Genomic DNA, 15,968 nt, shown 5'->3' on the forward strand with positions numbered 1-15,968 from the left:
TGTGTCTCCATTGACTCCTTTCTTTTTGATCCAGCTGGGCTTTGGTCTTTGCATCTACTTTTATAAGCAGCTTTTTGTCTCCCAGTTGAAGTTCATGCAATAACCTTAATGCACACAGTGTAGATTCTGACTCTTTATACTCACAAATGCCAAATGCTTGCAACTTTCCTGAAGCTCTTTGAACTCTCTTCCAACTTAAAACCAAATCACGTTTTGCAAGTAACTGCCTGATTAACATTTTAGAAGCTTTCTTAGATATGTTCCCTATAAAAACTGTTATAGTCAGACCACGGCTTTCATCACTTTAGCACTTCCTCTGAGCAGCATGGTCCTTCCTTAGTCTGCTGTGCTTCCCAACCAGAGGCACAGAAGTTGAAAGCAACAATTGTTTGCCCGCTGTTAGGCCACGGTTCACGGTGTACAGCATAGAGACAGTTTTGCATCATCCAGTACCTTGCTTAATTAATTTTCCATTGAGTCTATTACAGGGGATGTGGCATGTAAATAGTGGACGAGTCTGCAATCAAATTGCAGTTGTCTCAGCTACTCCTGCCCCCACAATGCTGGCCCTCCTGTTTTTACCACGTACAAGTCCAGTGTGGCTTACCGATTCATCTATTTCACTGTTCCAAATGTCATTCCCACAGGAATGACCTTTTCTCCAGTATAAGTTCCCAGTTGGACATCTACAGCCTTTGGTTCATTATCTTTGAAATGCCATTCAAAATAATCTTGTGGAATAACTGAAACAGGTGAGCTGGTGGCAAATTCCACTTTAATTAATTTGCTGTTCACTACTGTCCACATTGCTTATCGATTATTAGTTTTCACATCGTAAATTTCAATCCTGTCTCACTCTCACCGATATCAGATTTTTCATCAACAACATGCAGATTAGTGCTCTTTTTGAAACAGCAACTTGACTTTCACCTTTATCTCTTCCATGTGCAGTCCATTTATTTTGGACCCGCCCGACATGCTCTTTTAATGTGCCCTACATTGTGGCATTTTTTGGAAGTTTCACTTTTAAACCTGCATTGGTCTGGTGTATGTGAATCCCTGCCACAACGGTAACACAATTTGTTCAGCCAGGCCAGTTTTTGCTTAGACATTGCAATTTTGTTCACGCACATTTCATTCCTGACTGCAACTCAATTGCATCTCTGTCTGCGGTTTCCATGGATACAGCAATTTCAACTGCTCTTTTAAATGTAAGCTGTGCTTCAGTTAAGAGCTATTTTTTGAATGATTTCTTGTAAGATTCCACAAATTAAATGATCTCGTAGTGCATCATTAAGCCCATCATTGAAGTAACAATGCTCAGACAATCTCTTCAATTTGTCCACTTACGCTGCTGAAACGGACTTTCCTTCCTTGTGATTCTGCTTATGAAATCTAAAGCATTCTGCAGTCAACAATGGTTTTGTTCTAAATGTTACTGCATTACTTTCATGGTATCAGCAAAGTTAATTTTAGCTGGTTTGGTTGGAGCAGTTACATTTCGAATACCTTTAAATCCAATGCATTCAGCAAAACTAGCACTTGTTTCTCATTAGCTATTCCATTGGCTTTAAAATTCTGCTCAATCTATTCAGTATACAAAATCCAGTTATCTGTTGTGTAATCGAACACATCAAAATTCCCGATATACCCAGCCATTTCTGCTTTTTGAAATTTATGATTAGTGTCACCATTGTTTATAGTCCTGTAAATTTGTCTGTTTTCCGCCTTTTTTAAGAACTTGACTATGTGTGACTCCTTTTCTAAAATGTATGTTACCCTGTTTTTTTTTACTCAACCATTTCTCGCTGCACTTCTAAAAATAAACTCGAACATCTTGCTGTGCTTCAACAGGCGGATTCTCATTAAAACTTTCTCCTTGCCACTGTTTTGTTTTGTAACATTAAAACTAATTGAAAGGAAAACTAGGGAGCCAGGAGATAACTGGTGTATGTTTATTTTTACTTACAGCGAGACACACACAAACAATGTGGTAATGTCATGACGTATGCAATTCATGTATTTTTACATATGCTGTAGCCATAATAAATTATATGAACATGAAAAAATGTTTAATCAAACAATAGATTTACCAGATTACTCAAATATTACTGAGGTATTAAATACACACAAACCTTAACTGAGAGGATAATGATTTATGATAAAACATATAGAGTTGGAATTGTTAGTGGATGGCAGTGGCAGAATAGTGACATAATAGTACAAGCAAAATTTGGCCATTAGCTGAAGTGATGAGCTCTCTAGTTAAGCAAGTATTTTGGCTATGGCCTTTCTGATGGACAGTTGTATTCTGCTCATTTAGAGGTCACTGTCATATGAGAACTTTAACCTATCACTTGATGGAACTGAGATGGGTCGGAGGAGTCTGAAGTAATTTCAGGTAAAATACAAACACTCTCCTTTCCCATAGACAATTTAGATTAAAGTTACCAAGTATACATCCACTCCACCTCACACCAGCCCTCGCCATTCATCTTCCCTGAAACTCTCCGTCACCTTTAGTTATACTTTATTTGTTGCAACACCTTCTCTTTGCGTTAGAGATAACCACTCTGGTTCCTATCAAAGAGCTGTGAACTGAAAGTCAGCTCTGGTGCTACTATTTTAAACATCTGCAGCTGTGAACAGTCATGATATTTAACAAGCCATACTTTGCGCCCTAACTTCTTCCATAGATGGTATAACTTCAGAGAGGATTGCGCTCTGAAGCTGGGAGCAAACTGTTACTTGTTTGTGCAAATCTTGCCTTAAACATTCCTCAAGTACAAAGCGTAATATTAACGGAGCATACTTGAGATGCAGAGTGGGTCTATTAGCATCTGAGAAAGGAAAATAGATTATTGCTGCAGGTTCAGCCATTCAGGTGAATTGAGCATTTTGTTTTCTGACATCGGTTGAATTGAATTCTCACTTTTTTTTACTATACTACTTACTGCACCTCTTCATTTGAAACAGTTAATATAGTTTAAAGCTGATGGTCATATATTAGAATGTTCTTATTTCCTTATGATATTGGAGGCCACTTAGCCTCTCAAGTCTCTACCAGATTTGAGAGCAACTCCATCGATTCCATTCCTCCACTGACTTCCTGACACCTATTCTCTCTCACCTGGGAGAAGACTTCTTTGCCAAAGGTAGAGTGTGCAAACTCCACATGGAAAGCAAATTGAACCTGGGACACTGGAGGTGTGATGTAGCTGCTTTGCCTGCTAGTCCAAGTTTAAAGTCAAAGTTCAGGTATGCTAGAATGATAAGCATCTTTAACATTCAGACACATCAGGACTCATAGAATGAGTAACTTTTTCAAAAGCAAAGACGTTCTTCCAAGCCAAATTACTAGGTTTTTTTTCTGTACAAGATCCAAATAACAATAACAAATGAATGATATTAATTCTGTTTGAAATCCATGCCAATTCTTTTATATACAAGTTCTTGGGAAAATCCTAGTTGTATTTCTAAACAGAAACGTATTTTAATTCAGTTTTACAATAATATTCCTCTTATTCTGAGACCGTCTGGTTACAGAAAGCCATTGAGTGATACAGCTTGGAAGGAGATGAATTGGCTTCATTATACACAGGCTTGCTATTTGGCTAAATGGTGTCTCTTCCTCACTCTTCAATAACTAAGTTTTTATCTTGCAAGTAACTATCAGATTCCCTTTTGAAAAATATCATTGACTACTTCCTCCACACTATCAGAAATGCATTTAGAAATTCCTCCTCATTCCTACACTGGCTCTTTCTCTAGTTGCCACCTGTCAAAGGATGCAGTTTCTTCCAATGTGCCCTGGTAGTTCTCCACTACCACTTTTACATCTGCCCTTCCTTTCCTTCCCCTTTCTTCCTTTTATGAAATGACTAATCCCAGCCTCTGTAATTGCCCAAAATTATTTTAGTTCCTTATCTCTGATGACCATTGAGTAAACTCCCTTTGTGCTCTCTCTAAGGCCTTGACATTCTTTTCCAAGCATAACATTAAATGCTCTTGTGCAGCTGAGATTCATCCAGCGATTATAAAGATTTATGAAAACAAAGTTTACATGGAGCCTTCCTTAACTGACTTCAAATTGCTGTGTGCACATACACCTCCCTCTCACAGCTCTCTCTGCCTTTCACATTATATTTTATGTCGCCTCTCCTCATCTGCTTCCAGATGTTTAGAAAAGCACATTACATTGTACCTCTCTAATTTTCCTGATACGTGTCTATCTATTTTATCAAACTGTTTGCAATTCTCCATCCCACCAGTTATCATATTTTTAAGTGCCCCATAATCTCCAAACTTACTTCCTAATGCAAATTGTGTGAATGTGTAATAGTTCAATACTAATCCAGGTATGGGAAAGGGTAATTCAGAACCTCTTTGCTTTCTAGTCTTTAAACAATTACATATAAATTTATGTAATGGCGGGAGGAGGCGATAGCAGCGCGCAGGCGCGCGCAGCTCTCCGGTGAAAATGATATCTATCCGTTAAGTAGGGGCCATGGACAATTCTGGTTTGATGGAAACAGACATGAAAGCACAGAGAAACATCTGGAGAAATTTTTGAAACGCCAGTTCGCCGCCGTTGTTACTGCGTGAGCGAGAATCTTCCGGAGGAAAGGCCTCAAAATCCCCGGCTTTGCCTGCTGCTGGCGACCGAGACTGAAGTCGAATCGTTCAGATAGAGATGGTGCTCGGTACTCGGTGTTGGAGGGCTGATTGAAGTTTTCGGACGACTCAGAGTTGGACTGTGGTCGGGAATGGCAGGGAGAGTTTTTCTTCTTTCTCCTGTCTGTGTGAGATGTGGGACTTTCGAGAAACTTTGAACTCTTTTACTGTGCTATGGACTGTTCTTCATCAAGTTATGGCATTGTTGCACTGTTGTAACTATATGTTATAATAATGTGGTTTTGTTAGTTTTTTCAGTCTTGGTCTGTCCTGTGTTTCTGTGATATCACACCGGAGGAAATATTGTATCATTTCTTAATGCATGCATTACTAAATGACAACAAAAGAGGACTGTGTGTCCTCATAATCTAATCTAATCTAATTTCACTGTCAATTTCTTTTAATCCAAAGTCTAAGAAGCCTATGGTCTATTGTAGATGGGTCATATTCTGCATGGAGGTCAGTTACCAGTGGTGTGCCTCAGGGATCTGTTCTTGGACCCCCTACTCTTTGTGATTTTTATAAATGACCTGGATGAGGGAGTGGAGGGATGGGTTAGTAAATTTGCTGATGACACAAAAGTTAGGGGTGTTGTGGATAATGTGGAGGGCTGTCAGAGTTTACAGCAGGACATTGATAGGATGCAAAACTGGGCTGGGAAGTGGCAGACGGAGTTCAACCCAGATAAGTGTGAGGTGGTTCATTTTGGTAGGTCGAATTTGATGGCAGAATATAGTATTAATGGTAAGATTCTTGGCAGTGTGGAGGATCAGGGAGATCTTGGGGATCGAGTCCATAGGACGCTCAAAGCTGCTGCACAGGTTGACTCTGTGGTTAAGAAGGCATATGGTGCATTGGCCTTCATCAATCGTGGGATTGAGTTCAGGAGCCAAGAGGTAATGTTGCAGCTATATAGGACCCTGGTCAGACCCCACTTGGAGTACTCTGCTCAGTTCTGGTCTCCTCACTATAAGAAGGATGTGGAAACTATCGAAAGGTACAGAGGAGATTTACAAGGATGTTGCCTGGATTGGGGAGCATGCCTTATGAGAATAGGTTGAGTGTACTCGGTCTTTTTTCCTTGGAGCGACAGAGGATGAGAGGTGGCCAGATAGAGGTGTATAAGATGATGATCGTGTGGATAGTCAGAGGCTTTTTCCCAGGGCTGAAATAGCTTGCATGAGAGGGCACAGTTTTAAGGTGCTTGGAAGTAGGTACAGAGGAGATGTCAGGGGTAAGTTTTTTTACACAGAGAGTGGTGAGTACGTGGAATGGGCTGCCGGCGATGGTGGTGGAGGTGGAATCGATAGAGTCTTTTAAGAGACTCCTGGACAGGTACATGGAGCTCAGAAAAATAGTGGGCTATGGGTAACCCCAGGTAATTTCTAAGGTAAGGACATGTTCAGCACAGCTTTGTGGGTCGAAGGGCTTGTATTGTGCTGTAGGTTTTCTATGTTTCTATTTTGTGTGTTTGAAATTGTATTCTCTTTAGATTAGGTACATTTTAGAAGAAATTATCTTCTGGTGCAATTTAGCTCATTTATCCAAGAAGAAATATGTAACATTCCCTGGATTGCCTTTCATTAAATGGCCTATAGATAAATTGAGGCTTTTGGTCTTCACTGTGCAGACCATCCCAAGGTATCAGAGTAACTTCATAGGAATTTTCAAGATTTTGAGGTGATTGAAAACATTCAACTTTTCAAGTTGTCCTTCTTGATTTTTAACCTTGCATTTCCAGTCATTTGAACCTGCCATCAAGAAGCAAGAGCTGAAAAGAAAGAGAAGGGAGCCAGGAGTTTGGAAACTGATTAGTACTACTTGTGAAATAAGGTAACAGAGAAGAACCTTGATAAAGCAAGTCACATGGAGTTGGAGGTCCATGAGCCCATCTTCATTAGGGTATTGGAGGTGGTGTGGGTCACTAACTTATAATTCCTTGGAGGTATCATTTCAGAGGATTTATCCTGAGACCAGAACATGAGTGACATTTCAAGGAAGGCACAGCAGTGCCTCTATTTTCTTAGAAGCCTGCACAGATTCAGCGCATCATCTAAAACTTTGATAAACTTCTATAGGTGCTCAGTGGTTGCATCACAGCCTGGTATGGAAACACCAATGACCAAGAATGGAAAAGCCTACAAAAGATAGTGGATACAACACAGTCGACAACAGGAAAATCCCTCCTCACCATTGAGCACACCTGCAAGGAGTACTACCACAGGAGAAAGCAGCATCCATTATTAAGGACCCCATCATCTAGGCCATGCTCTCTTCTCACTGCTGCCATCGGAATGGAGGTACAGGAGCCTTGGATCTCACTACCAGGTTCAGGAACAGTTACTACTCTTCAACCATCAGGCTCCTGAACCAGTGTGGAAAATTTCACTTGCCTCAGAACGGAACTGATTCCATAACTTTGGTGTCACTTTCAAGGACTCTGCAACTCAGGTTCTTAGTGTTATTTATTTACTTGTTTATTTATTAATTTTTATTTTCTCTCAGCTTCAGCTGGTAAAAACCTGGAGTATGAGCATAGCCAAATATGCTTATTTGTCAATTGCTAGGAACTTTCGGACTATTCTCGTGGTGAAAAAAGATCTTGTGCTTTCCCAGCGCATATGACCAATAAACTTCTCAGACTTCCAGCCGGGCACAAAAGTATCGATTATAACTAACGTTTGGATGACAACCTCTGCCATCTTCTTCAGACATCATCCCTGAAGAAGATGGCAAGGTTTGTCATTGAAACATTGATTATAATCGATACCTGTACCTGACTGGAAGCCCTCAAAGAGATTATTCTGCCCTGTTCATGTTCCAAAGTCTTTCAATTTCCTCTTTTAATTCAGCATATTTCTGGTGTTTTCCACTTAATGGTTTCTGTAAATTATGTGTGTATGGAATGGCTATACCTATTAATTAAGTTGTTCTTGCAGGTTTATCTTGTATTATTATGTCTAGATGGTTATTATAGATTGTCCTATCTGTAATAACCGATTGGTCATAATATAATTTGTGGTATTTTGACTGTAAAACGAGATGAGGTTTGTATTTATAGTAAGGTGTGATTTCACTTATGAGTTTGTATTTTAAAGCAATATTTTGATGTATGATGTTTGCCACGATCGTGTAAGTAATCAGATTGTGTTGAACTGCTACAGGATCATGTAATATGTTAGATTGATTTTCTGCATTTATCATCTTGAGTTTCTGTTGTGTATTTTTGATGATATTTTGTGTTAACCATTTGGTCCTGTCTTACCACAAGGAGCCCCTCTGTTTCTGGGAAGAGGTTTCCCACTCTGAGCCAGGCGTTCGACGCTTCCTTGTTGACATCGAGTCTGCTCAGGTTGTGGGGATGTCTTCCATGGAGGGTCATGCTCTTCCTTATGGTTAACTTTTTCTTCAATAGTGATAATATCTTTGTTTTTCTGGGTTGTACTCTCATTTAAGTTTAATGGCGTATACTTCTTATCAGAATTGCGTATGCTCGTGTGGAGTGTTGATTCCTGATTTGTTGATGGAAGTATATCCTTAGAAGTCTTATCTGACTGTTGTATAGATTTTTAATGTCTGTTATTCCTCTTTCCCCTTCTGTTCTAGGTAGTCTTAATCTAAGTGCATTGGAATGTACATAATGTCTTCCGAAATTTGTCATTTCAGTTCTTATTTTTCTTTATAAATTTTCCAGATTCGTTTCAGACCAAGAATACATTAGTATAGGTATAGCGAAAGTGTTCAGCTCCTTTCTTATATTTTCACTGTTGAGCTCTGTTTGGCAGATTTTCTTAAGCCTTGAAGTAAATTCTGTCAAAAGTTTTTCCTTTATCACACTGTGATCTATTTTCTTTCCTTGTTGATATTGCAGATACTTTTATGTTTCATATTCATTCATCGGTTGTATTGTATCTGCTCTGTTTTGTATTCTATTAGCTCTATTGCACCTTCCCTTATGCTTAATGTTCTACATTTATCCAGTCCAAAGTTCATGTTCATATCTTTTGAAAATAGTTCTACTACTTGAATTAACCATAGAAACCATAGAAACTACAGCACAGGAACAGGCTTTTGGCCCTTCTTGGCTGTGCTGAACCATTTTCTGCCTATTCCCACTGACCTGCACACGGACCATTTCACTCCATACACCTCCCATCCATGTATCTGTCCAATTTATTCTTAAATGTTAAAAAAGAACCCGCATTTACCACCTCGTCTGGCAGCTCATTCCACACTCTAACCACTCTCTGTGTGAAGGAGCCCCCACTAATGTTCCCTTTAAACATTTCCCCCTTCACCCTTAACCCATGTCCTCTGGTTTTTTTCTCCCCTTGCCTCAGTGGAAAAAGCCTGCTTGCATTCACTCTATCTATACCCATCATAATTTTATATACCTCTATCAAATCTCCCCTCATTCTTCTACGCTCCAGGGAATAAAGTCCTAACCTATTCAACCTTTCTCTGTAACTGAGTTTCTCAAGTCCCGGCAACATCCTTGTAAACCTTCTCTGCACTCTTTCAAACTTATTTATATCCTTCCTGTAATTTGGTGACCAAAACTGAACACAATACTCCAGATTCGGCCTCACCAATGCCTTATACAACCTCATCATAACATTCCAGCTCTTATACTCAATACTTTGATTAGTAAAGGCCAATGTACCAAAAGCTCTCTTTACGACCCTATCTACCTGTGACGCCACTTTTAGGGAATTTTGTATCTGTATTCCCAGATCGCTCTGTTCTACTGCACTCCTCAGTGCCTTACCATTAACCCTGTATGTTCTACCTTGGTTTGTCCTTCCAACGTGCAATACCTCACACTTGTCTGTATTAAACTCCATCTGCCATTTTTCAGCCCATTTTTCCAGCTGGTCCAAGTCCCTCTGCAGGCTCTGAAAACCTTCCTCACTGTCTACTACACCTCCAATCTTTGTATCATCAGCAAATTTGCTGATCCAATTTACCACATTATCATCCAGATCATTGATATAGATGACAAATAACAATGGACCCAGCACTGATCCCTGTGGCACACCGCTAGTCACAGGCCTCCACTCAGAGAAGCAATTCTCTACTACCGCTCTTTGGCTTCTTCCATTGAGCCAATGTCTAATCCAATTTACCACCTCTCCATGTATACCTAACGACCCATGCTGGACCTTGTCAAAGGCCTTACTGAAATCCATGTAGACAATATCCACCGCCTTCCCTTCATCCATTTTCCTGGTAACCTCCTCGAAAAACTCCAATAGATTGGTCAAACATGACCTACCACGTACAAAGCCATGTTGACTCTCCCTAATAAGTCCCTGTCTATCCAAATGCTTGTAGATTCTGTCTCTTAGTACTCCCTCCAGTAACTTACCTACTACCGACGTTAAACTTACCGGCCTATAATTTCCCGGATTACTTTTCGATCCTTTTTTAAACAACGGAACAACATGAGCCACTCTCCAATCCTCCGGCACCTCACCTGTAGACAGCGATATTTTAAATATTTCTGCCAGGGCCACCGCAATTTCAACACTAGTCTCCTTCAAGGTCCGAGGGAACACTCTGTCAGGTCCCGGGGATTTATCCATTTTAATTTTCCTCAAGACAGCAAGCACCTCCTCCTTTTCAATCTGTACAGTTTCCATGATCTCACTACTTGATTCCCTCAATTCCATAGACTTCATGCCAGTTTCCTTAGTAAATACAGACGCAAAAAACCTATTTAAGATCTCCCCCATTTCCTTTGGTTCCGCACATAGCTGACCACTCTGATCTTCAAGAGGACCAATTTTATCCCTTACAATTCTTTTACTCTTAATATACCTGTAAAAGCTCTTTGGATTATCCTTCACTTTGACTGCCAAGGCAACCTCATGTCTTCTTTTAGCCCTCCTGATTACTTTCTTAAGTATTTTCTTGCACTTCTTATACTCCTCAAGCACCTGATTTACTCCCTGTTTCCTATACATTTCATACAACTCCCTCTTCTTCTTTATCAGAGTTGCGATCTCCCTTGAGAACCAAGGTTCCTTATTCCTATTCAATTTGCCTTTAATCCTGACAGGAACATACAAACTCTGCACTCTCAAAATTTCCCCTTTGAAGGCTTCCTACCTACCAATCACATCTTTGCCAGAGAACAACCTGTCCCAATCCACACTTTTTAGATCCTTTCTCATTTCTTCAAATTTGGCCTTCTTCCAGTTCAGAACCTCAACCCTAGGACCACATCTATCCTTGTGCACGATCAAATTGAAACTAATGGTGTTATGATCACTGGAACCAAAGTGCTCCCCTACACAGACTTCCGTCACTTGCCCTAACTTGTTTCCTAACAGGAGATCCAATATTGCATCCCTTCTAGTTGGTCCCTCTATATATTGATTTAGAAAACTTTCCTGAACACATTTTACAAACTCTAAACCACCTAGACCCCTAACAGTATGGGAGTCCCAATCAATATGTGGAAAATTAAAATCCCCTACCACCACAACTTTATGTTTCCTGCAGTTGCCTGCTATCTCTCTGCAGATTTGCTCTTCCAAGTCTCGTTGACTATTGGGTGGTCTGTAATACAATCCCACTAATGGGGCCATACCTTTCCTGTTTCTCAGCTCCACCCATAAGGACTCAGTAGACAAGGCCTCTAATTTGTCCTGCCTGAGCACTGCTGTAATATTTTCTCTAACAAGCAATGCTACTCCCCCACCTTTCATTCCTCTGCCTCGATCACATCCGAAGCATCGGAACCCTGGAATATTAAGCTGCCAGTCCTGCCCCTCCTGTAGCCAAGTTTCACTAATTGCTATAACGTCATAATTCCACGTGTCAATCCATGCCCTCAACTCATCTGCCTTCCCCGCAATACTCCTAGCATTGAAATATATACACCTCAGAAGATTTTTACCACCACTCACAACCTTTCTATCAGCTGATTTGCTTGAACTTTTAACATCATTTATTTTCACCCCAGCCACACTATCAGCTCTGGCACTCTGGTTCCCATCCCCCTGCAAATCTAGTTTAAAGCCTCCCCAATAGCACTAACAAACCTCCCTGAAAGGATATTGGTCCCCCTGTAGTTCAAGTGTAACCCGTCTCTCTTGTACAGGTCCCACCTGCCCCAGAAGAGGTCCCAATGATCCTGAAATCTGAAACCCTGCCCCCTACACCAGTTCCTCAGCCACTTGTTCATCTTCCAGAGCATCCTATTCCTACCCTCACTGGCACCTAGCACAGGTAGCAATCCTGAGATTACCACCCTTGAGGTCCTGCTTTTCAACTTCCTACCAAGCTTTCTATACTCACTCTCCAGGACCTCCTCACTCTTCCTTGCTAAGTCATTGGTACCGATGTGCACCACAACATCTGGCTGATCACCCTCCCACTTCAGAATGTCATGCAAGCGATCAGAGACATCCTTGACCCTGGCACCCGGGAGGCAACAAACCATCCTGGATTCTCTGTCACGACCACAGAACCTCCTATCTGTACCTCTAACTATCGAGTCCCCTATCAATACTGCTCTCCTCTTTTTCCACCCTCCCTTCTGCACTGCAGAGCCAGACTCAGTGCCAGAGATCTGGCTACTGCAGTTTGTCCCAGGTAAGTCATCCCCCCCAACAGTATCCAATGCGGTATACTTGTTGTTGAGGGGAATGGCCACAGAGGAACCCTGCTCTGCCTGCCCTCGCCTGACAGTAACCCAATTTCCTGACCTCTGCTTCTTTGGCGTAACTACCTCCCTGTAGCTACTATCTATAATCTCCTCACTCTCCCGAATGATCCGCAAGTCATCCAGCTCCTGCTCCAGTTCCCTAACGCGGTTTGTCAGGAGCTGCAGCTGGATGCACTTCTTGCAGGTGTCATTGTCAGGGACACCGGAGGGCTCCCTGACTTCCCACGTCCTGCAAGAGGAGCATTCCAACATCCTGCCTGGCATTCTCTCTACTCAAAATAATCAGAACAAAAAAAAACTTACTGGAACCTACCCTGGCCTCTGCCTGTTCTCGCCGAAGCCTGTGGAGCCAAAGCCGTCCCACTCTGACTCAGTCCACTCCGACGATGGCTGCTACAACGATGGCCGCTGTATATGGTGGTCTGCTTTTTAAACCTTGGCGCGCTACGTCACGCGCCTGCACAGTGCAGAATCTTCTCCCCGAGCAGTGTTTAAAAAAAAATGACTTTTTCTACCCGATTTCTTCACTCCCTTCTTCTCAGCTGCTTGCTTCGACTGAAACAAGAACCGTTGAAAATTTCTCTTTTTAAACCTTGGCACGCTACGTCATGCTACGTCAAGAATTGATTTCTTCTTATTATTTTTTTTTTGTATTTGTGTAGTTTGTTTTCTTTTGCACATTGGTTGTATGTTAGTCTTTGTATGTAGCCTTTCATTGATTCTATTGTATTTCTTTGTCCTACTGTGAATGCCTGAAAGAAAATTAATATCAGTGTAGTATATGGTGACATATATGTACTTTGATAATAAATTTACTTTGAACCTAAAGTCTTGAGAAAAGTTAAAGAATAATTGTGTACATTTCTGGCTATGTTAGGGAATAAGCAGTATGTGTTTTTACTAAACGGCTTATCTATATTCTTCAAAGTTTTTATGTTTGTTTTTAACTAAATGGCATATTTCTCAGAAGTAAGTGATTTCCAAATCATGTTTTATTTATTGATGATATGCATATTTATATTCTTTGACTGTTAGCTGAAATAGTAGAAAGTAATACTTCAGCTTTATTAATGTCAGAGCACAGAAATGTCCACGAAAGAAACAATGCGAGCAAACTGACAATTTGCTGTTTCTGTTTTTTAAACAGACAGACCAGTAAGGCTTTAACTTTTAAATTTAATCTGGTCTTTGTCATTTCTAATTTTCATTATTGTGAAGATAGCTAGCAGTGAATCAACTTGAATTTCTGCTATTACTCAGCCCAATGTGCACAGAGTGAAGATCAGCGACACCAATGAAGAGCGAGGAACTCATTCTTAGGAGTTGAACAGAGGGCATCTAAATCTGCCAAGTCTGACAAGAAGCTAATAAACAAACAAAACTTAGCAAAATCTGGTTACAAGAATAAATGGCATTGACTAGATAAAGCTGGGTTTACATATATTCTGATAAAAGGTCTTAGTATACCTCTCTTGAACTGGTTTTCAATACCATACTATCTAAACCATAAGCACCCCAAATGCCTGATCTACACAGCTCACTATTTGTCTGGTTCTGTGAGAGGTAGTGATGAGTTTCCACAGGCATCTCTCAATACAAGTAATGTTAAATTTAGTCATTGAACTGCCAGTGTGAGGCTTTGCACTGAATGAAGCAGCAATGCAGTCTTGTTGTCCTCAGCAATGACAATAAAGCTCCAACTGCCAATTAATGCTGCACTCTACAAACGCAGAAATCCAGGGATGTGAACAACTAGCGCAAAAGCACCATCACTCTTGGTGATAATGAAACAAGAGGGAGAGAAGAATGCACCGTTACTTCAAGGCAATTTCCTCTGCTCCTGACATAAGTGGAACAAGTAATGATAAATTCATGCAATGGAAGCAGCAACACAGATGGAAAGAGGGGCTTGAACAAGTTATTCTTTGCAATAATCCTTTTAAGGTGTCTGAATGTTCCAGATGCTTATCATGCTGTTATATTTTTTATTAAAGTATAAACCTTGACTTTAAACTTGGCTCAGCAAACAGAGTTACTGCCTTTCACAGATGCTTACTTTTCCATAAACACAAAAGATCCTGAAGATGATAGAAATCTTAAGCAACACCCACAAAATGCTGGATGAACTCAGCAAGTCAAACAGCATTGATACAGAGGCATAAAGAGACGCTGTTTTGGACCAAGACCTGTGCTGAGGAAGGGTCTCAGCCTGAAACAATGACTGTTTATTCCCCTCCGTAGATACTGCCTGACCTGCTGAGTTCCTCCAGCATTGTGTGTGTGTTTTCACTTAATCAGCTGTCCTAGCAACTTGTCAAGATCAGTGAGAGGTGCAGGTAAAGTTCCTTAAACTTTGCTTAGAGCACTCTGATGGCAGGTAAGGCAGTGGCATGTTCCTCCTTCAGGATGTGTGAAGTCAGGGAGACGTCCAGTGTGGGAACATACTGTGAAATCTTCACCTATGGGAAGTGTATGCAGCTGCATCTCCTGTCTGGCCACATGAAGGATCTGGAGTTGGAGCTGGACACCCTCAGGGACGTACAAGATGCCGAGAGACTTGTAGATTGTAGTTTTAGCCAAGTAGTCACACACCTAAGGTATCAGCAGAAAGTGGTAGGGTGACCATTTGGAGAGGAATAGGGAGTCGGAAGATAGTGCAAGATTCCCCTTGTAAACAAGTGTGTTGGTGTTCAGACTGTTCAGTAGTAACCAGGTCTGTTTCAACGGGACTGGCTTTGAGGCTCAGTGGAAGTGAGTGGAGGCAGAAAGGACTTGTTGATAAGGGATGGGATAGTTTAGCGAGATATTTGCATCAATTTTAGCTAAGGGTGAGGTGCCAGTAGATTGGACGGTAGTGAAGGTTCAGTATTTATTAAAGAAAGGCAGCAAAGAAAAACCTTGGAACTATAGAGCAGTAAGTCTAATATTTGTGGTGGGTAATTTACTGGAGAGAATTCTAAAGGATACAATATGCATATCTGGAAAAGCAGTGGTTGATTAGGATTTATTGGCATGGCTTTGTGCATAGGAGATCATGTCTTACAAACTTACTGAGTTTTTTGATGATATGACCAAAAAGGTTGATGAGGGCAGGGTAGTAGATGTGGGATTCTTATGGACTTCAGAATGGCCTTTGATAAGGTTCCACATGATAGTCTCTGGAAGATTAGATCACAGGAGATCCAGAGAATTCTGGCTAGTTGGATACACACAAGAGGTTCTGCAGATGCTGGAGATCTTGAGCAATACATACAAAATGCTGGAGGAACTCTGCAGCCCAGGCAGCATCTATGGAGGGGAATAAACAGTTGATATTTTGGGCTTAGATCCTTTACCTAGACTGATAAGGAAAGGGGAAGAATGTTGGAAGGTTATTTCTCAGACTGGAGGTCTGTGACTTGTGCTGGGCCCTTTGTTATTTGTCATCTATATGAATGATTTGTTTAAGAATGCACAAGGCATGGTTAGTAAGCTTGCAGATAACACTAAAATGGGTGATATAGTCGATGATGAAGATGGTTATCAAAAATTACAGAGAGACCTTCATCAGCTGAGTAAGTGGGTTAAGGAATGGCTAATGGAGTTTAATTCAGATAATGTTGCATTTTGGAAAGTCAAT

The sequence above is a fragment of the Mobula hypostoma genome, chromosome 10, assembly GCF_963921235.1.
Source record: "Mobula hypostoma chromosome 10, sMobHyp1.1, whole genome shotgun sequence".
NCBI lineage: Eukaryota > Metazoa > Chordata > Chondrichthyes > Myliobatiformes > Myliobatidae > Mobula > Mobula hypostoma.